Source organism: Oncorhynchus tshawytscha, linkage group LG23 (assembly GCF_018296145.1).
Source record: "Oncorhynchus tshawytscha isolate Ot180627B linkage group LG23, Otsh_v2.0, whole genome shotgun sequence".
Lineage (NCBI taxonomy): Eukaryota > Metazoa > Chordata > Actinopteri > Salmoniformes > Salmonidae > Oncorhynchus > Oncorhynchus tshawytscha.
This window is the reverse complement of record NC_056451.1, coordinates 2,191,518-2,214,082: the sequence shown is the minus strand read 5'-3', so window position 1 is coordinate 2,214,082 and position 22,565 is coordinate 2,191,518.

Genomic DNA, 22,565 nt, shown 5'->3' with positions numbered 1-22,565 from the left:
GCCGTGGCGAGGAGGTCACGGTAGCGGACAAGGTGGGGGACTAAGACTACGGTGAAGTGGGGGCCACGTCCAGCACCGGAGCCGCCACCGCGGACAGATGCCCACCCAGACCCTCCCCTATAGGTTCAGGTTTTGGGGCCGGAGTCCGCACCTTGGGGGGGTACTGTCACACCCTGACCGTAGTTTGCTTTGTATGTTTCTATGTTTTGGTTGGTCAGGGTGTGATCTGGTTGGGCATTCTATGTTGGATGTCTTGTTTGTCTATTTCTATGTCTGGCCTGATATGGTTCTCAATCAGAGGCAGGTGTTAGTCATTGTCTCTGATTGGGAACCATATTTAGGTAGCCTGGGTTTCACTGTGTGTTTGTGGGTGATTGTTCCTGTCTCTGTGTTTTGCACCAGATAGGGCTGTTTTGGTTTTCCACGTTTGTTGTTTTTGTAGTGTTCATGTTTATCCTTTTTGTTATTAAACATGAATCAGTATAATCACGCCGCATTTTGGTCCGCTTCTCCTTCACAACAGGAAAACCGTTACAGAAGTACAATACAATACTGTGAAATACAGTACATGATTACAATAGAAGTGGAACGTGTAGGATCACCTTCCCCATGAGCGTGCCACCCTCCTCCAGGCCATGGGTGAGGCATGCAACGACATCCATCCAGATCTACAGTATGTCAGGCTTGGATTCTCCATTAATTCGACATAAATTATACAGCGATGTCGATGAGAGCCTAGGCCAAATTCTCAAGACAAGCTTGATGCAAACTAGTGCCCGCTAAACGTTATGTTTCTTTCATTCATATAATTTGTTTTATTTGTTTACAGTACACCTACGTTGTAATTATATCTGAACAAGACATTAAAAGGATTGTGTCAAGGAAAGATCTTTAATGATCACACCTTTGATCACACATGGGATAGAAATTATGGAAATTTGATTTTCAGTCAATTTTGATGGTTATTGCAAGTGTATTGTCTGATGTGAAAACGGTATAATGTACTGCCATGTGCAGTACTGTAGCATATTACACTCCAAGAGGAATTGTAAAACATGTATTTTGCATTTTTTGCCATTGGATTAACTGGTTGTTAAAACAACTACATTGAGAAGATACAGAATTATTCTGTTTTGATGTTTAAATCAATGTCCTCATGTCATTTCACAGTACACTTATATTTTGGATCAATGGTTATGTGTTAAAAGATGTTTCCATGTCACGGCCGTTAAAAGAACTGGACCAAGGTGCAGAGTGTTGAGCGTACATTTTCTCTTTTATTCGAAATGACGCCGACAAAACAAACAATACAATGCAATGCAATGCAGTACAGTACAGTACTATACAATACAATACAATACAAACCATGACGCTTAAGGCTATGTGCCATCAAACAAAGTTAACTTCCCACAAACACAGGTGAGGAAAAGGGTACCTAAGTATGGTTCCCAATCAGAGACAACAATAGACAGCTGTCCCTGATTGAGAACCATACCTGGCCAAAACATAAAAATGCAGAGAGCGCATGAAATAGAAAATCATAGAAACGTAAAACATAGAATGCCCACCCCAACTCACGCCCTGACCAAACCAAAATAGAGACATAAAAAGGATCTCTAAGGTCAGGGCGTGACACTCCAAACAAAATGAATGCACAATAAAACGTTTGCTGCGTTACAAGTGTAACCAGTTTGCAGTTTTGTTCTAAGAATTTAGAAAATTCACCACATACTTTTGAAAATAGCACCAACCAATTGAAGTTAACATGGTTTGGACAGAATCGAATATGGCTGCGGTTGGATAAGACATTAAACAGTATGATTGAGGGCTGAAAGGCAGTCTACAATAGGAATGTTTAAAGGGGAAGGGCCCCCCAAAAAACATTGGAAGAATATAGCTCCTGCTGATCAATGACCTCATTTAGAGCCAGCAGCTCTTTGAAAGGCGGTGAGACCAAAGAGGGCCGCCTCCTTTTCAGAGGGCCGATAACAAACCAACACCAGACACCCAATAAAGAGACTTCCACTTCATTTAAAAGCAATTAATATTCTTGGCTGGCCGGTGTGGTCTCTTTGGTGTGGCAGGTCTGTACACGCCCCCTGCACTGTAATGGAGTTGACTGGTTAACTTTGTGTCTGTAGCCAGTGTTGCTGCTGCCTGGGTGAGAGCGGTGATGCACAGTCTGACACCGTGCTTAGATTTGGCTCAATGGGCCTGTCTCACACCCCACTGCACCCCAAAAGAGACCCTTCTCTATCTCCCTCTCCCTCTCTGTCTCACTCTTTCTCCCTCTCTCTCTACCCTCTCTCTTTCTTACTCTTCTACTCTATTTTGCTCTCTGTGTTCTGTCTTGCCCTTTGTTTCCCTTCTTTCTATTTTTCTCACTTTCTTGATCTTTCATCTTCTTTAATGCAGAAGCATAGCCCTACAGGGATAGGGTTTACATTTTAACAGTATATTATCCCAAATGATCTGTTTGGCTCAACAGCAGGCCTATGCCTCATACCAGAAATGAATGAAAGACGGACTTAGGGATATTATGATGGACCAACTGTATGTGTTTTGAAATTAAAGTTAACATACACACCTCTGCACTGTTTTCAGAGAAGTCCATAGTTTAGTTCATCACGGACACAATGGATAGCTTACCTTCTATATTTGTCACGGCTGCTCCCGCTCTCCGTCTCTGGCACTCAAGGGCACCAGGCTGCCCTTCAACATGTTCCTCAGTTTGTTCCCTGTGTCAGCATTGATGTCGTTATTTTTCCTGTCCAGACACTCAAAATGGCTTTACTGCGCCTTTAAGTCTCCCATTGGTATCAATTAATGATTTACGTGAATGCCTGAGTGGCACACGCTTATCTCAAATCTGAATCTCAATGCACCTTCTGAGGCAAATGGAGACATTTTTTATTTCTCCAAGCAACATAGATTACGGTGTTTATTGCCCTTTTAATTACATTACATTCGGTGCCATTTTAAGATTATGAAATTTGTTACCCTTTTAATTACAGAGTGTGTGGCGATGTGTTAGCTATCAGTCAAACTGCACAAAAGTGAAACCAAAACTAACCTCAATTTTAACATTAGGCATTATTCAGAGATTTTATTAAAAGTTTAGGCATTAGGGTAACATTTGGGTATTAATTCCGACTGATTGAGGTTAGGGTTAAGGTTTGGGTTAAAACAAACACACAAAATTCTAAATGAGTGCCTTGAGATTGAATCTGCGATGTTCAGAGATGTAGCGCATGATTTTTGCCTATCCTCAACCCTTTCGTCAAGGCCCTAGCCTGTTGTGAGCCGACTTGATGATAACATGTAGGGGTGTGCCGAGTACTCAGACAAAATGAGTACCTTAACGGACATGGGGTATTTTCCAGATATGATTATGATCAGAGTATTTTTTGTAATTAGCTGCATCTCTCTTATGTCACTCAAACATGTGTGAGGTACTCTAAATGCTCTAAATAATTGCTCTTAAGAAACCAACGGGCTAGTTCTGCTTTCTGTAAAGAAATGGGCGGGCTGTCGGTTGATCATAGTATTACGATTGGATAGAGCGCAGTTTTAACTCCATTTAGTCGCAAACTCCAATCATTGTCATTCAATTTACGATTACGAATACGAGTATAGCCAGATCGGCACACCAGGTAGAGCCCTTCTACCCAACCCAAGCCCGACGGGTCCCAACACTCTACATTGGGTTAAGGCTGGGTAGGGCCTGTTTTTTCATCCATAACTAGGGTACGGGCCGACTCTGGTATTATTTTCAAGAATTATTCAATTAATTTTGAAGCTTCAAACTTGTCAAATATATGACGATGTTCTGTGAGTTTTGTTTGAGTTAAGAGTGACAAGATGTAGCTAGCTAACAGCTAAGAGGTCTCTCAGGCTTTGTCAATGAGCAGCCCAAAGCGGGCTGTTGCTATGGATACTCACACATGCAGAGAGCGCATGAAGCGAGGTTTGTGCAGGGAGCAGGGGACAGATAGAGAAGAGCAGCTAATGGAATGGATATAGTAGCAGAGGAAGTTGTTTCTGATTTCGGGTTCGTGCACGGCTGGGCCTTAAATTTGGCAGAAGCAAAGGGGGCCCGGGGAGGGTAGGGCCTAAACGTCATGGGCATGGTTAGGGCTCAGGCATCAATTTCATTCCCATGTGGCGTGCAGGGCTCTCATTAAAGACACTTGCATTGCCCCAAGTGGACGGTTGGAAATTGCTAAGGAAATATAATGCCAAGTGGTGCCCATAATGACTAGTGCGTAACCACTGGAGTTTGGGCTTCTTAATCTGTAATGGGGTTGGCTGGGCCCTATTTATGTATTATTTAAACATCTGACTGATAATACCAGTTTAAGGATGACTACCTTTGAAAATAGCTGCTGTCCTAGTAAAAGCACGTTGAACTAAATATAATAGCATACCTTGCCTTTTAAAATAAGTTATCGATGAGCCTTGACTTCATCAAAAACCACAGATAATGATAGTGTTCTTTCACTTCAGGGAGGGAGTCCACTGAGTGTGTGTTGATTCACAGTGCATTAGCAGAGTAGCCTGGCTGTTTAATAGGCTGAGGGTAATGAGGAAATCAATGGGCCACATTTACGCATCTTTAGCCATGCCCACGCACAACACACACACACACACACACACACACACACACACACACACACACACACACACAGCAAAGCATAAAAGCAGACAGTAGTAGTGGCCGTAATGGCCCTAGAACATACCCTAGCCATAACTGTATTGCTCATAGATTAAGCACATTGATGAGATGTTACACTCCTCTACAGTCATGTGGTCAACTGCAACCAGACAGTCGATAGCAGCCTGTAGCTGCTGGCAGGCTCCAATTGAGTCCAACCTTTGACCCACCCGTTAGTCGATCCGAACCCAACCTGGTACTTTGAGTGCCTTTCACTTGTTTGTTTTTTCCCTTCTTCCCCAGTAAACAGGTTGGTCAGTACATGTTGGTAACCAGCTTTGTTTGGAGTGATCCAACAAAGGTACTCAATCCGGCTTTCAACTTACTCTTTAAAGTTGTAATGCTAGAATGCACAAGGTGCAATTTATTTAATTGTGTAGTGCATCATCAGTTTTCCTCTTGTCATGTCAGTCTTTGTGTACCTTAGAGAGCTATTTATAACTTGTCAGAAATGTCCAGATCAACTAGCCCATGTCAGCTAAAGTTTTTTGCTAGGTTTTTTAACCCACAGATTATGGTGTAATGTTTGAGTCACTCAAATATCAAATGAATATACGTGAGACATAGAAAAATGTATAGAATTGCAAGAAAATTAACTTTAAAAACTGCTAAATGTTCTCTGCACCCCATGACAAAATGTGTAGAATTGCAGAAAATAAGCTTTAAACCTACAACATTTTCTCTCCACCAACAAGAGGGGTGTGAACAGTTTGTTTCATTAACTAAATAGAATGGAGCCAGAGGGGATGGCCACCGTTTTAAGGGCTCCTGACCAATTATGATATTTTGCGTGTTTTATTGTGCTGTTTTTAACTTTTTTTTACAGAATGTTTCCGATATCATTTCCTATGACTGAAAAGAGCTTCTGGACATCAGAACAGCGATTACTCACCTCTGTCTGGACAAGGATTTATTATTTTTTTTACCCCCTTTTCTCCCCAATTTCGTGGAATCTAATTGTTAGTAATTACTATCTTGTCTCATCGCTACAACTCCTGTACGGGCTCGGGAGAGACGAAGGTCGAAAGCCATGCGTCCTCTGAAACACAACCCAACCAAGCTGCACTGCTTCTTAACACAGCCGCCTCCAACCCTGAAGCCAGCCGCACCAATGTGTACACCGTACACCTGGCTACCTTGGTTAGCGGGCACTGCGCCCGGCCCGCCACAGGAGTCGCTGAGTCGCGTGATGAGACAAGGATATCCCTACCAGCCAAACCCTCCCTAACCTGGACGACACTAGGCCAATTGTGCGTCGCCCCACGGACCTTTCGGTCGCGGCCGGCTGAGACCGAGCCTGGGCGCAAACCCAGAGTCTCTAGCGGCACAGCTAGCGCTGCGATGCAGTGCCCTAGACCACTGCGCCACACGGGAGGCTGGACAAGGATTTTTTTGTTTAATGAGTCGGACGCAAAAAGAAATACTGCTATTCCGAGACCAGTCCCAATAATACGCCTCCGTTCCACTGGAAAATGTGCAATCACTGAAAAATAAATGGGAAGAGCGCCGTTCAAGACTATTGTATCAATGTGACATTAAAAACTGTAATATCCTATGTTTCACCGAGTTGTGGCTGAACAAGGACATGGATAATATACAGTTAGCTGGGTTTTCTGTGCATCGGCAAGACAAAACAGCAGCCTATGGTAAGATCTGTGTCTCTACATTACCAACAGCTGGTGGGCGATCTCTAGGTTTTGCATGCCCGCGTTGGAGTACCTCATAATAAGCTGTAGACCACACTATTTACCAAGAGAGTTTTTGTATATTTTCTTCATAGATGTCTATGTACCACCACAAACCGATGCTGGCACTAAGACCACATTCAACGAGCTGTATAAGGCCATAAGCATACAAGAAAATGGTCATCCAGACACGTCGCTCCTAGTGGCCAGGGACATTAATGCAGGAAAACTGAAATCCGTTTTACCTCATTTTGACCTGCATGTGACATGTGCAACTAGAGATAAAAAAAACTCTAGATCACCTTTACTTCACACACAGCGAGGCATACAAAGCTCTCCTTTTCCCTCCATTTGGCAAATATGATCATAAGTCTATCTTCCTGATTCTTGCTTACAAGCAAAAACTCATACAGGAAGTACCAGTGATGCGCTGAATATGGAAGTGGTCTGATGAATGGATGCTGAACTACAGGACTGTTTCGCTAGCACAGACTGGAACATGTTCCAGTATTCATTCGATGGCATTGAGGAGTATACCACATCAGTCGCCGGCATCATTAATAAGTGCATTGACAACATTGTCCCCACAGTGACCGTACGTACATATCCCAACCAGAAGCCATGGATAACAGAGAAACATCTACACTGAGCTAAAGTCGAGAGCTGCATCTTTCAAGGAGTGGGACACTAATAAGAAATCCTGCTATGCCCTACGACGAACCATCAAACAGGCAAGTGTCCAGACAGAACTAAGATCTACTACTACTACACCTTCTCTGACGCTCGTCAGATGTAGCAGGGCTTGCCAACTATTACGGATTACAAAGGGAAACCTAGCCGCGAGCTTCCCAGTGAGGCGAGCCTACCAGCTAAATCCAATCTATGCCTGCCCTCGAGGCAAGCAACACTGAACCATGCATGAGAGCACCAGTGGTTCTGGACAACTGTGTGATCATGCTCTCTGTAGCCGAAGTGAGTAAGACCTTTAAACAGGTTAACTTTCACAAGGCCGTAGGGCCAGACAAATTACAAGGGCCCATAATCAGAACATGCGCTGACCAGCTGGCAAGTGTCTTTCCTGATATGTTCTACCTCTTCCTGACCCAGTCTGTAATACCTACATGTTTCAAGCACACCACCATAGTCCCTGTGCCAAAGAACGCCCAGGTAACACGACTATCGCCCCATAGCTGTCACATCTGTAGTCATGAAATGCTTCGAAAGGCTGGTCATGGCTCACATCAACACCATCATCCCAAAACTCTGGACCCATTCTAATTCGCATACCGCCCCAACAGATCCACAGACATCGCAATCTCTGTTGCACTCCACACTGCCCTCTCTCACCTGGACAAAAGGAACACCTACGTGAGAATGCTGTTCATTGACTACACAGCTCAGCGTTCAACACCATAGTGCCCTCCAAGCTCATCCCTAAGCTAAGGACCCTGGGTTTGAACACCTCCCTCTGCAACTGGATCCTGGACTTTCTGATGGGCCACTCCCCAGGTGGTGAGGGTGGGTAACAACACATCATCCGCCACGCTGACCCTCAACATAGGGGCCCCTCAGTCGGTGCGTGCTTATTCCCCTTCTGTTCGCCCACGACTGTGTGGCCACGCATGACTCCAACACCATCATTAAGTTTGCTGACGAGACAACGATGATAGGCCTGATTACTGACGACAATGAGACAGCGTATAGGGAGGAGATCAGAGACCTAACAGTGTGGTGCCAGGACAACAATATCTTCGTAAACTTGAGCAAGACAAAGGAGCTGCTCGTGGACTACAGGAAAAGGAGGGCCGAGCACTCCCCCATTTACATCGACTGGGCTGTAGTGGAGAAGGTCGAGAGCTTCAAGTTCCTTGGTGTCCACATCTCTAAGGACCTATCATGGTCCAAACACACCAACACAGTCGTGAGGAGGGCACGACAATACCTATTCCCCCTCAGGAGGCTGAAAATATGTGTCATGGGTCCTCAGATCCTCCAAAAGTTCTACAGCTACACCATTGAGGGCGTGCTGACTGGTTACATCACCGCTTGGTATGGCAACTGCTCGGCATCTAGGACCTGTATACTAGGTGGTGTTAGAGGAAGCAGGTAGACTGTTCTCTCTGCTACCGGATGCAAGCGGTACCGGAGCGCCAAGTCTGGGACCAAAAGGACCCTTAACCTTTTCACATGTGAGTTCCAAATATCTCTAACGGTCACCTCAGCGACTGTTGTTTTATGCACGTGATGTCAGAATGCACTCACTTTTTTCAAAAGGTGATTGTTATGCAACAGGACACATTTGTATTTATTTATTTATTTTATTTTACCTTTATTTAACCAGGTAGGCAAGTTGAGAGCAAGTTCTCATTTACAATTGCGACCTGGCCAAGATAAAGCAAAGCAGTTCGACAGATACAACGACACAGAGTTACACATGGAGTAAAACAAACATGCAGTCAATAATACAGTATAAACAAGTCTATATACAATGTGAGCAAATGAGGTGAGAAGGTTGGTAAAGGCAAAAAAAGGCCATGGTGGCAAAGTAAATACAATATAGCAAGTAAAACACTGGAATGGTAGTTTTGCAATGGAAGAATGTGCAAAGTAGAAATAAAAATAATAGGGTGCAAAGGAGCAAAATAAATAAATTAATTAAATACAGTTGGGAAAGAGGTAGTTGTTTGGGCTAAATTATAGGTGGGCTATGTACAGGTGCAGTAATCTGTGAGCTGCTCTGACAGTTGGTGCTAAAAGCTAGTGAGGGAGATAAGTGTTTCCAGTTTCAGAGATTTTTGTAGTTCGTTCCAGTCATTGGCAGCAGAGAACTGGAAGGAGAGGCGGCCAAAGAAAGAATTGGTTTTGGGGGTGACTAGAGAGATATACCTGCTGGAGCGTGTGCTACAGGTGGGAGATGCTATGGTGACCAGCGAGCTGAGATAAGGGGGGACTTTACCTAGCAGGGTCTTGTAGATGACATGGAGCCAGTGGGTTTGGCGACGAGTATGATGCGAGGGCCAGCCAACGAGAGCGTATAGGTCCGCAATGGTGGGTAGTATATGGGGCTTTGGTGACAAAACGGATTGCACTGTGATAGACTGCATCCAATTTGTTGAGTAGGGTATTGGAGGCTATTTTGTAAATGACATCGCCAAAGTCGAGGATTGATAGGATGGTCAGTTTTACAAGGGTATGTTTGGCAGCATGAGTGAAGGATGCTTTGTTGCGAAATAGGAAGCCAATTCTAGATTTAACTTTGGATTGGAGATGTTTGATATGGGTCTGGAAGGAGAGTTTACAGTCTAACCAGACACCTAAGTATTTGTAGTTGTCCACGTATTCTAAGTCAGAGCCGTCCAGAGTAGTGATGTTGGACAGGCGGCCTGCTAATTATCTATAGGCTGTTTCAACATTATTTTCCAACAAGTTGTATTTTCTAACAACAGTTTGAATAGAGGTGTGTTCCACCTCCTCATTAATTCACATAGAAGTAGCCCATTTCAGTGTTGCGGACAATTTATGTTTGAGGCTTTACTGAGCCGGACAAAACTTCCGTCTTCGAGGGGAGCCCTTCCCCATTTATTTCACACATCAAGTATGCAGACATTTGCACAGATTTCTACGAACTGGCAAATTTTCTGGCTGGCGCTCACATTATTACATTGTTTTTTTTCCCTTACAAATAAAAACTTTGGACATGTGTGCGTTCCTATCAAAGTTAGTGCTTTATTTTATCAGCATATCGATTGCGCAACCAGGGGTGGAAAGACCCTGGATCATTGTTACTCTAACTTCCGTGACGCATATAAGGCCCTGCCCCGCCCCCCTTTCGGAAAAGCTGACCACGACTCCATTTTGTTGATCCCTGCCTACAGACAGAAACTAAAACAAGAGGCTCCCACGCTGAGGTCTGTCCAACGCTGGTCCGACCAAGCTGACTCCACACTCCAAGACTGCTTCCATCACGTGGACTGGGAGATGTTTCGTATTGCGTCAGACAACAACATTGACGAATACGCTGATGCGGTGTGCGAGTTCATTAGAACGTGCGTTGAAGATGTCGTTCCCATAGCAACGATTAAAACATTCCCTAACCAGAAACCGTGGATTGATCGCAGCATTCGTGTGAAACTGAAGGCGCGAACCACTGCTTTTAATCAGGGCAAGGTGTCTGGTAACATGACTGAATATAAACAGTGCAGCTATTCCCTCCGCAAGGCTATCAAACAAGCTAAGCGCCAGTACAGAGACAAAGTAGAATCTCAATTCAACGGCTCAGACACAAGAGGCATGTGGCAGGGTCTACAGTCAATCACGGACTACAGGAAGAAACCCAGCCCAGTCACGGACCAGGATGTCTTGCTCCCAGGCAGACTAAATAACTTTTTTGCCCGCTTTGAGGACAATACAGTGCCACTGACACGGCCTGCAACGAAAACATGCGGTCTCTCCTTCACTGCAGCCGAAGTGAGTAAGACATTTAAACGTGTTAACCCTCGCAAGGCTGCAGGGCCAGACGGCATCCCCAGCCGCGCCCTCAGAGCATGCGCAGACCAGCTGGCCGGTGTGTTTACGGACATATTCAATCAATCCCTATACCAGTCTGCTGTTCCCACATGCTTCAAGAGGGCCACCATTGTTCCTGTTCCCAAGAAAGCTAAGGTAACTGAGCTAAACGACTACCGCCCGTAGCACTCACATCCGTCATCATGAAGTGCTTTGAGAGACTAGTCAAGGACCATATCACCTCCACCCTACCTGACACCCTAGACCCACTCCAATTTGCTTACCGCCCAAATAGGTCCACAGACGATGCAATCTCAACCACACTGCACACTGCCCTAACCCATCTGGACAAGAGGAATACCTATGTGAGAATGCTGTTCATCGACTACAGCTCGGCATTCAACACCATAGTACCCTCCAAGCTCGTCATCAAGCTCGAGACCCTGGGTCTCGACCCCGCCCTGTGCAACTGGGTACTGGACTTCCTGACGGGCCGCCCCCAGGTGGTGAGGGTAGGCAACAACATCTCCTCCCCACTGATCCTCAACACTGGGGCCCCACAAGGGTGCGTTCTGAGCCCTCTCCTGTACTCCCTGTTCACCCACGACTGCGTGGCCACGCACGCCTCCAACTCAATCATCAAGTTTGCGGACGACACAACAGTGGTAGGCTTGATTACCAACAACGACGAGACGGCCTACAGGGAGGAGGTGAGGGCCCTCGGAGTGTGGTGTCAGGAAAATAACCTCACACTCAACGTCAACAAAACTAAGGAGATGATTGTGGACTTCAGGAAACAGCAGAGGGAACACCCCCATCCACATCGATGGAACAGTAGTGGAGAGGGTAGCAAGTTTTAAGTTCCTCGGCATACACATCACAGACAAACTGAATTGGTCCACTCACACAGACAGCATCGTGAGGAAGGCGCAGCAGCGCCTCTTCAACCTCAGGAGGCTGAAGAAATTCGGCTTGTCACCAAAAGCACTCACAAACTTCTACAGATGCACAATCGAGAGCATCTTGGCGGGCTGTATCACCGCCTGGTATGGCAACTGCACCGCCCTCAACCGTAAGGCTCTCCAGAGGGTAGTGAGGTCTGCACAACGCATCACCGGGGGCAAACTACCTGCCCTCCAGGACACCTACACCACCCGATGCTACAGGAAGGCCATAAAGATCATCAAGGACATCAACCACCCGAGCCACTGCCTGTTCACCCCGCTGTCATCCAGAAGGCAAGGTCAGTACAGGTGCATCAAAGCTGGGACCGAGAGACTGAAAAACAGCTTCTATCTCAAGGCCATCAGACTGTTAAACAGCCACCACTAACATTGAGTGGCTACTGCCAACACACTGTCAATGACACTGACTCTACTCCAGCCACTTTAATCATGGGAATTGATGGGAAATGATGTAAATATATCACTAGCCACTTTAAACAATGCTACCTTATATAATGTTACTTACCCTACATTATTCATCTCATATGCATACGTAGATACTGTACTCTATATCATCGACTGCATCCTTATGTAATACATGTATCACTAGCCACTTTAACTATGCCACTTGGTTTACATACTCATCTCATATGTATATACTGTACTTGATATCATCTACTGTATCTTGCCTATGCTGCTCTGTACCATCACTCATTCATATATCCTTATGTACATATTCTTTATCCCCTTACACTGTGTATAAGACAGTAGTTTTTTGGAATTGTTAGTTAGATTACTTGTTCATTATTACTGCATTGTCGGAACTAGAAGCACAAGCATTTCGCTACACTCGCATTAACATCTGCTAACCATGTGTATGTGACAAATAAAATTTGATTTGATTTGATTTGATTTTCTGTATATTATGTTGCCGTTTCTACTGTAGCATACAGTATGTATGTATGGAGCATAATTTATTTACAGTTTTATTCACATGTTTTCAAGTGCTGGTTGCAAATAATGCATTCTGATTATTGCATAGATTGTAATGTACACCTATGATGTGTGCAAAATAGTTTTTTGCTATTTTGTTGTACTGATTCTAATGAGCTAATGCTAAGCTATTTGCCAGCTATGTGTGGAGCCATGTTAGTTGACATACAATGCATTCTGGGTTTCATGTAAATGTCTGTCAGACCAAAGAAGTTATAATGAGGTGAGCGAGAGTTTGTTCATTTTACGAGTAAACTTCCAGAAGTGAATGAAGGGATGTGAACAATGGTAGATGACACACCCCCTTTAACATGCATGCAATAAACAGACCAAACTCATCTTGTCTCCTCTTATTGTCTTTGGTTGATGTGAAAAAACAAACATGGCGGAGTGCACAAACTACCCATCGTTGAATTATTTTCAATTTCTAGAAAGTGTTTTACTCAATTATTTCGATTAATGGTGAGCTCACCCATGATGTGATTAATTATAAATTGTAATTGCTTTAGCTAATTCATATTGCAGTTTCTGTCAGCCGAGAGTTATAAAAATATGACTGCTTGTGTTAAGTCGATCTTTCCTCAGTTTGCACTTGGACAAATGTAGCCTACATTTTCCGGTTTGGATAATTGTGTTATGCTGTAGCTACTTCTGGGAATGTCTGAACATTACATCCAAAAATAAACTGCTCACATTCTGCACCTAACTTTGTTTGGGCTGTGTTTGTACAAAATGTTTCAGTGTGGCCAGCAGTCTGGCCAGCTCAAATGCTGATTGTTGCAGGGACCACTGTAAAATGATCACACCCGTTTGTTGGTATGCGTGAAAAGGTTAACAGATTCTACCCCCAAGCAATAAGTGTGCTGAACAGGTAGTCAAATGACTACCCAGACTATTTGCATTGTCCTATCGATTCTTATCTTTTGCATTTACTCTCTTGCACGGGCTCGATGTATGTACACTCACTGGACACTAACCACGTACCCACACATACTACACTGACACTCCAACACTCACACATACATATGGACCAGTGGCAGCCACTGACGTTTTATGATGAGGGAGTATGATTTTTCTTTGTTTGTGAGCACGACCTTATTTCTATTACAGCATATTGGATGACTGTTATTCATTTTCCATTCACCCAGTTCAAAGTAACAGCCGTAGGTTTAGGCTACGGCTGTACATGACACTTTAATTTCCCTATACCCATCATGAGGTTGCTACAACTAAGCATATGAATGAAAGTTTACAACGTACAGTGGCAAGAAAAGTATTTGAAACCTTTTGACTTACCTGGATTTCTGCATAAATTAGTCATAAAATGCAAAGATGATTGCAAGTGCACAGGGCAGAATGCTCAATGAGGTTAAGAAGAATCCTAGAGTGTCAGCTAAAGACTTACAGAAATCCCTGGAACATTCTAACATCTCTGTTGATGAGTCGTCACTGCTGTCCAAAAAAGCATTGCTGCACGTCTGAAGTTCGCAAAAGAGCATCTGGATGTTCCACAGCGTTACTGACAAAATATTCTGAGGACAGATTTAAATAAAGTTGAGTTGTTTGGAAGGAAGGAACACACAACACTATGTGTGGAGGGAAAAAAGGCACTGCACACCAACATCAAAACCTCATCCCAACTGTAAAGTATGGTGGAGGGAGCATCATGGTTTGGGGCTGCTTTGCTGCCTCAGGGCCTAAACAGCTTGCTAAAAATGAATTTACCAAGTTTATCAAGACATTTTGCAGGAGAATCTAAGGCTATCTGTCTGCCAATTAAAGCTCAACATAAGTTGGGCGATGCAACAGGACAACAACCCAAACACAGAGGTAAATCAACAACAGAATGGCTTCAACAGAAGAAAATACGGTTTCTGGAGTGACCCAGTCAGAGTCCTGACCTCAACCCGATTGAGATGCTATGGTATGACCTCGAGAGCAGTTCACACCAGATATCCCAGAAATATTACCGAACTGAAACAGTTTCGTAAAGAGGAATGGTCCAAAATTCCTCCTGACTGTTGTGCAGGTCTGATCCACAACTACAGAAAATGTTTGGTTGAGGTTATTTCTGCTGAAGGAGGGTCAACCAGTTATTAAATCCAAGGGTTCACATTCCTTTCCCACCCTGCACTGTGAATGTTTACATGGTGTGTTCAATAAAGACATTAAAATGTATAATTGTTTGTGTGCCATTCATTTAAGCATATTGTGTTTGTCTATTGTTGTGACTTAGATAAAGATCCAATAAAATGTTATGACCAATTTATGCAGAAATCCATCTAATTCCAAAGGGTTCACATACTTTTTCTTGCCCCTGTAGCGGTGCACACAGGTCGAGAGTGAAATTTGAGGTGACAGACAGTGACACATTCAAAACCTTGCACACCCTTGCCTGCATCTAGCTGATTTAGGGTGTAATCATTAGTCCAACAGTTGCAAACATGAGTTTCTATTGAACAAATTCAGGTATGTTTATATTGTTTTGTTCCATTTGCTTCCGTTTAAGAAACATTTTTTAACACTATCGGCGGAATGAATACACCCCTTATCACGCGTAAACACAGTTCACTTTCATAGCAGCCACTTTATATTCCTTCTTGCATTTATGTGCTCTCCTCCTCTAACTTTTTCCCTTCACTTGTGGGCTTCAATGCACAACTCATCAGCTGTATGTGACCAGGCAAAAAATACTTTCCAAGCCAAACCATATCATAACCGCTACACACAGCCTACATCATTGTCACTATATTACCTAAAGTAATGTCATAGCCAACATAGCTAATAGATCTAGAACTATAGAACTAACACGTTAGTAAACCCACTACACTTTTGCAGTAACGTTACAGTGTACAGTCAGTAAGCAGTTTAACACTTACACCGGCGGGCCCCCGTGGCAATAAATTAGTAAAACCAAAAGCTTACCTTGACTTGGAAGAGTTCAGTGTTGTGTTGGATAGTCATTGCCAGCTAGCTAACATAGCATCCCACTGTTTGAAGTAGGTTAAACTAGCTAGCTGCATTTGCCTGCTAAGTAAGTGAAAGTGAAAAAAATGACTCTCTCTTGTTCAACTACTGTCTTTCTTTCTCTTTCAGTCAAATACTCACCACATGTATGCACTGCAGTGCTAGCTAGCTGTAGCTTATGCTTGCAGTACTAGATTCATTCTCTGATCCCTTAATTGGATCGACAACGTGTCAGTTCATGCTGCAAGAGCTCTGACTGGTTGGAGGACGTCCTTCGGAAGTTGTCATAATTGCTGTGTAAGTTTTTGGAAGGGGGTGAGAACTATGAACCTCCTAGATTTTGTATTGAAGTCAATGTACCCAAAGGAGGATGGAGGTTAGCTGTCCACCAGCTACACCATGGTGCTACTCTACAGAGTGTTGTTGAGGCTACTGTATTTTGTTTGTTGCAAAATATTGTGTTTTAGTATGGTTTTATCTAAAAAATGATAACTTTTTAAATGTTTTACAATTGAATTCTTATGAAATCACTGAGGAGGATGTGTCACAGATCACCCCGGTACTGATGCTCGTTCTGTTTACCAGTTCCGGAGGTCTACGCCACTGGCTTTCTAGGCTTCACTGAAGAGGATGCATTATCATCAGCCCGGACTGTCTTATCTGATTACACACACCTGGTTCCCATTTCCCCTGATTAGTATGTTGTAAATGTGCCCTCTGTTACCTCTGTCTTTGTTGATAATTGTTCCCATGTCTGTTGGTGGTGTGAGTACCTATGCGTTGGTGCAGCTGTTATGCTGCGTGCTATATGCAGTTGAAGTCGGAAGTTTACATACACTTAGGTTGGAGTAATTAAAACTTGTTTTTCAACCACTCCACAAATTTCTTGTTAACAAACCATAGTTGTGGCAAGTCGGATAGCACATCTACTTTGTGCATGACACAAGTAATTTTTCCAACAATTGTTTACAGACATCATTTCACGTGGGTCAGAAGTGGGTCAGATTCCAGTGGGTCAGAAGTTTTCATACACTAAGTTGACTGTGCCTGTCATGGCTTTAGAAGCTTCTGATAGGCTAATTGACATCATTTGAGTCAATTGGAGGTGTACCTATGGATGTATTTCAAGGCCTAACTTCAAACTCAGTGCCTCATTGCTTGACATCATGGGAAAATCAAAATAAGTCAGCCAAGACCTAAGAAGGAATTGTAGACCTCCACAAGTCTAGTTCATCCTTGGGAGCAATTTCCAAATGCCTGAAGGTACCACGTTCATCTGTACAAACAACAGTACACAAGTATAAACATAATGGGACCATGCAGCCGTCATAACGCTCAGGAAGGAGCGCATCCTGTCTGCTAGAGATGAACGTACTTTTGTGCAAAAAGTGTAAATCAATCCCATAACAACAGCACAGGACCTTGTGAAGATGCTGGAGGAAAGGGGTACAAAAGTATCTATATCCACAGTGAAACGAGTCCTATATCGACATAACCTGAAAGGCTGCACAGCAAGGAAGAAGCCACTGCTCCAAAACCGCCATAAAAAGCCTGACTACGGTTTGCAACTGTACATGGGGACAAAGATCGTACTTTTTGGAGAAATGTCCTCTGGTCTGATGAAACAAAAATAGAACGGTTTGGCCATAATGACCATCGTTATGTTTGGAGGAAAAGGGGGGAGGCTTGCAAGCCGAAGAACACCACCCCAACCGTGAAGCGCGGGGGTGGCAGCATCATGTTGTGGGGGTGCTTTGCTGCAGGAGGGACTGGTGCACTTCACAAAATAGATGGCATCATGAAATTATGTGGATATATAGAAGCAACATCTCAAAACATCAGTCAGGAAGTTAAAGCTTGGTCGCAGATGGCTCTTCCAAATGGACAATGACCCCAAGCCTACTTCCAAAGTTGTGGCAAAATGGCTTAAGGACAACAAATTCAAGATATTGGAGTGGCCATCACAAAGCCCTGACCTCAATCCTATAAAAAAATGTATGGGCAGAACTGAAAAAGCATGTGCGAGCAAGGAGGCCTACAAACCTGACTCAGTTACACCAGCTCTGTCAGGAGGAATGGGACCAAATTCACCCAACTTATTGTGGGAAGCTTGTGGAAGGACCCAAGTTAAAAATTTTAAAGGCAATGCTACCAAATACTAATTGAGTGTATGTAAACTTCTGGCCCATTGAGAATGTGATGAAAGAAATAAAAGCTGAAATAAATCACTCTCTACTATTATTCTGACATTTCACTTAAAATAAAGTGGTGATCCTAACAGACCTAAAGCAGGGAATTTCTACTAGGATTAAATGTCAGGAATTGTGAAAATGTATGTGAGTTTAAATGTATTTGGCTAAGGTGTATGTAAACTTCCGATTTCAACTATACATTCACATTCCTCCACACGCTGCTGGGGTGGCGGGATGTTCCTCAATGCTGGAGGGGGGCCTGAGTGAAAAAGTTTGAATCTGGTCCACTGCTGTTTCAGCACACTCTCTCCTCTATATTTCCTGTCCTTTCCAATACAATATACCAAATGAAAAACGGAAACAATTCAGGAGAAAAGCATTTGCAGTGTGCCAAGTTAATGTAACCATCAAATTAAATGGAACGGTACATCCAAGGCTGGTTCTGAACACTGCAACTGTGTATTCTTTGCACAATTTAGTGCTGTTTTGTGTTGAGGAAAATGTAGCCCTTACTATTTTGAGTCTATGTGAGTGTGTATGCAGTGTATCTAGTGGGTGACCAGTTGTGTATGTTTACTCTACCTGCACTCTCCTGTTTTACCTGCTCCGGGAGAGCCAGTCTGTCAGCATCAGTAACAGCAGGAGAGCAGTCACATCACATCCTATCTCTCTGACCTCAGATAGACACAACACTGACATAAGGGACAGATGTTTCTATGAGATGGATTCTCGAAATACTGGGGGGCTGCTTGTGTGTGTGTGTGTGTGTGTCTACTTGCTTATTCTGTATGTGTATGGACTAGATCACGCTTTGTGTGAGGGACACACAATGCACATTAGCGTTTTCAGGCCTGGACGAATGTGAATGCATTCACATTATTCCTCACATCAAACAGGGGTAGTGAGGCCCATATGCCGGCTCATTTGCAGCTGAATGTGGGAGGCAGTGGGGATGGAGCACTGTTTAGCATGTGTTTATTTGTGGATGCGGCCGTGGGATAGAGGAGGAGAGGGTACCAGTGAGCCACAGCTGGTGTGTGCCGCCCCCCTACCTGCTGGTGCATCAGGTCTGACTTGGGATGACCTTAACACAAACTAGCTGTCACCTCCATACCGTTTATTTTTATTTAACCACCAGTCAGTTAAGAACAAATTCTTATTTACAATGACGGCCTACACCGGTCAAACCCTCCCCTATCCCAGACAACACTGGGGCAATTGTGCGCTGCCCTATGGGACTCCCGATCACGGCCGGTTGTGATACAGCCCGTGATCAAACCAGGGTCTGTAGGTACACCTCTAACACTGAGATGCAGTGCTTTAGACTGCTGCGCCACTCGAGATGCCAAGGTGGATCACTATCAGTCTGGGTGGCAGGTTCAGGTTTACACTGAGGTACAGTGAGTGACATTAGTTATTCTGATGTGAGTGAGGATGGGGCAGGTGTGCTTGGCATGTGTTCTATGAGAAGCGCAAACAGTACGGTAATAGAAGAATTTTAGACTGAATCGGAAGAGGAAAACAACATGTAAATGTGTGTTCACTGTTGACTACTGTATATATATTGTGTGTGTGTGTGTGCGTGCCTATAGACCCTCAGAACCTCGCTATCCAGTGTATGTGTTTGACCAGCATTGTGTGTTTACTCTACCTGCACTCCTCTTCTGTTTTACCTGCTCCAGGAAAGCCAGTCTGTCAGCAGCAGCAGGAGAGCAGTCGCATCACATCCTATCTCTCTGACCTTAGATAGACAGAACACTGGGCTGAGAGCTCACTGCTCCACTGAGAGGGACAGGTTCACCCCATAGAGATAGAGGACTCTAGATGGATATAACCCGTTTAAGCATGGACATTGCCATCGAGGGCTTCCACCATTTTAATGTAGTCAACTGGTGGGGATTCCTATAGGTTTGGAGTGATCGGCCCATGATCAGAGCATTGTCTTCTCTTTTAAATTTGGTTTCCTATGGTTTGTAAATGGCTTTAAACTATATCACCACCATCTAGTGGTCGCAATAGAATTAATGACACACAAGATTTGGTTTAGGACTCCAGCACTGCGGGTGCAGTAAATCACCAATATTAGCTTTATGCTTTTTTCAAACATAAAAGAAGAAAATGTAGTACTTTAAAATGGAGAGTACGGCAATCAAATTTTATTGGCCACATACACATGGTTAGCAGATGTTGTTTCGAGTGTAGCAAAATACAGTATATGCATATGAGATGAGTAATGCAAGATATGTAGACATTATTAAAGTGACTAGTGATCCATTTATTAAATTGGCCAATGATGAGGCTGCAGCCTCTCTGTGTTAGTGATGGCTGTTTAACAGTCTGATGGCCTTGAGATAGAAGCTGTTTTTCAGTCGCTCGATCCCAGCTTTGATGCACCTGTACTGACCTCGCCTTCTGGATCGTAGTGGGGGTGAATAGGCAGTGGCTCGGGTGGTTGTGTCCTTGATGACCTTTTTGGTATGCTATCATCAGATGCCATAATAGCACAGATGCAAAGATGAGTCCTCTATCTATCTCTGTGGTTCACCATTAGACATGAGCTGGGAAAAGACAGTTAAACCACAAATACAAATAAAAAAAGTTGTTTTTTTATATCAAATAAATGCAGATCTACCCACACATGCAGAACCGGGCACTTAGTTCCACCAGTTTGGTGGCAGTGTTCTTTCCTGAGAGGAACTGTGTCCTTCCTTTTTTTAGTATACATTCGGTTGATACAGCGGCAGGTAAGGTTGACCTTCCTGGTTTGACTGAGAGAGGACCAATACTGGTGATACTGAATGCCCCTGAAGGAGATTGTCTCTGACTCTGTGCCAGTGCAGGCTGCTTGTTATCTTTGTGCTCGCTTGTCCTTGCTCTGCTGTCTTTCCAACAACATGTTCCTTTCTCCCTGCCAATTGTGTTTGTCTCCACCACGGCCTCTGTTCGTGTGTGTGTGTGTGTGAGTGTGTGCGCACACGCACGTGTTTGCGTGTACTTGCAAGCTTCCTCTTTCTGGTGGTGAGGTAGGTGCAGTATCACACCTCGCCTTCGTCTTAAAGTGGCTTAAAGTGGCTTAAAGTGGCTCAAGTGGCTTGAATCTGTTGACGGCCACTGTATAAACATGAATGTGTACAATAATTAAACAGAATTCTGCTTTGTGTTCATAGAATGTTTTTAGGGTCATGTTCATTAGTTAATTTGCTTCAAAACGTTGTGCAACAGAAAACAAATAAAGCAGTTTCTGATTGGACAAGTTCTGATAGTACCTCCATGTTTTCGTCAATTTCAGACCATTTTCTTGTGTCCCGTGCATAGTGAACATAACCCAAGATCAGGATGTTGTGGATGAGATACGCTGGGGATGTGCTGAGGTTGTAGTTCAACGTTGATCATCATGGATAATGGTGGATTGCATTTGCTATATGTAGCGCCTCCTTTCTGGTCTTGTGCCCATCACCAAGGTGTAATGGCACCCTTCTACAGATACACCATCTTAATTTTACCCTGCTTCTCACAGCAGGAAAATAATCCTGCAGCAACAGGAAATGTGAATTATTATATGGATTATAATTAATGGGCATTTTGTTGGGGTTGATGCATTTTTCGTTATTGCAAATCAAGTCTGACATTTTTAATTGGAAATTACAAACTTCGGAAGCATTTTTAACCTCTACAGGATCGGTGTTCCAGCGTGGGACGGTTGAGCTAACATAGGCTAATCACATTAGCCTGAGGTTGTAAGAAACCAAAAAAAATCCCAGGACATAGACATATCTGATATGGGCAGAAAGCTTAAATTCGTATTACTCTAACAGCACTGTCCAATTTACAATAGCCATTACAGTGAAATAATATCATGCTATTGTTTGAGGAGAGTGCACAATTATGAACCTGAAAATGTTTGAATAAACCAATTAGGCACATTTGGGCAGTCTTGATACAACATTTTGAACAGAAATGCAATGGGTCATTGGATCAGTCTAAAACTTTGCCCATACACTGCTGCCATCTAGTGGCCAATGTCTAAATTGCGCCTGGGCTGGAATAATACATTATGGTCTTTCTCTTGCATTTCAATGATGGTACACAATAAAAAATGATAATACAAATGATCTTTTACCAGATCTAATGTGTTATATTTTCCAACATTATTTTCACATTTCCACAAACCTCAAAGTGTTTCCTTTCAAATGGTATCCATATCCTTCTTTCAGGTCCTGAGCTACAGGCAGTTAGATTTGGGTATGTCATTTTAGGCGAAAATGCAGAAAAAAGGGTGGATTGTTTAAACCTTGAATACACCACAATTTGCATTTACTGCTGCACAGGAGAATTCCCTGCGCCAACACAGTGATCAAATTAAAATAGCAAATCTGTACCTGTGTGATGCATAGTGGTGGACATTTTGCACCATAATGCCCACCACACATCAACAATTGCAGTAAGAGAGATACTTTGGCAAATATGACCTCGAGATAAATTCATCTGTGAGGTTAATATCGATTGGCCCCTTCATCAGTGACATTATGGTGTACTAGGGATGTGCATCTCTCCTTTCAAGCAC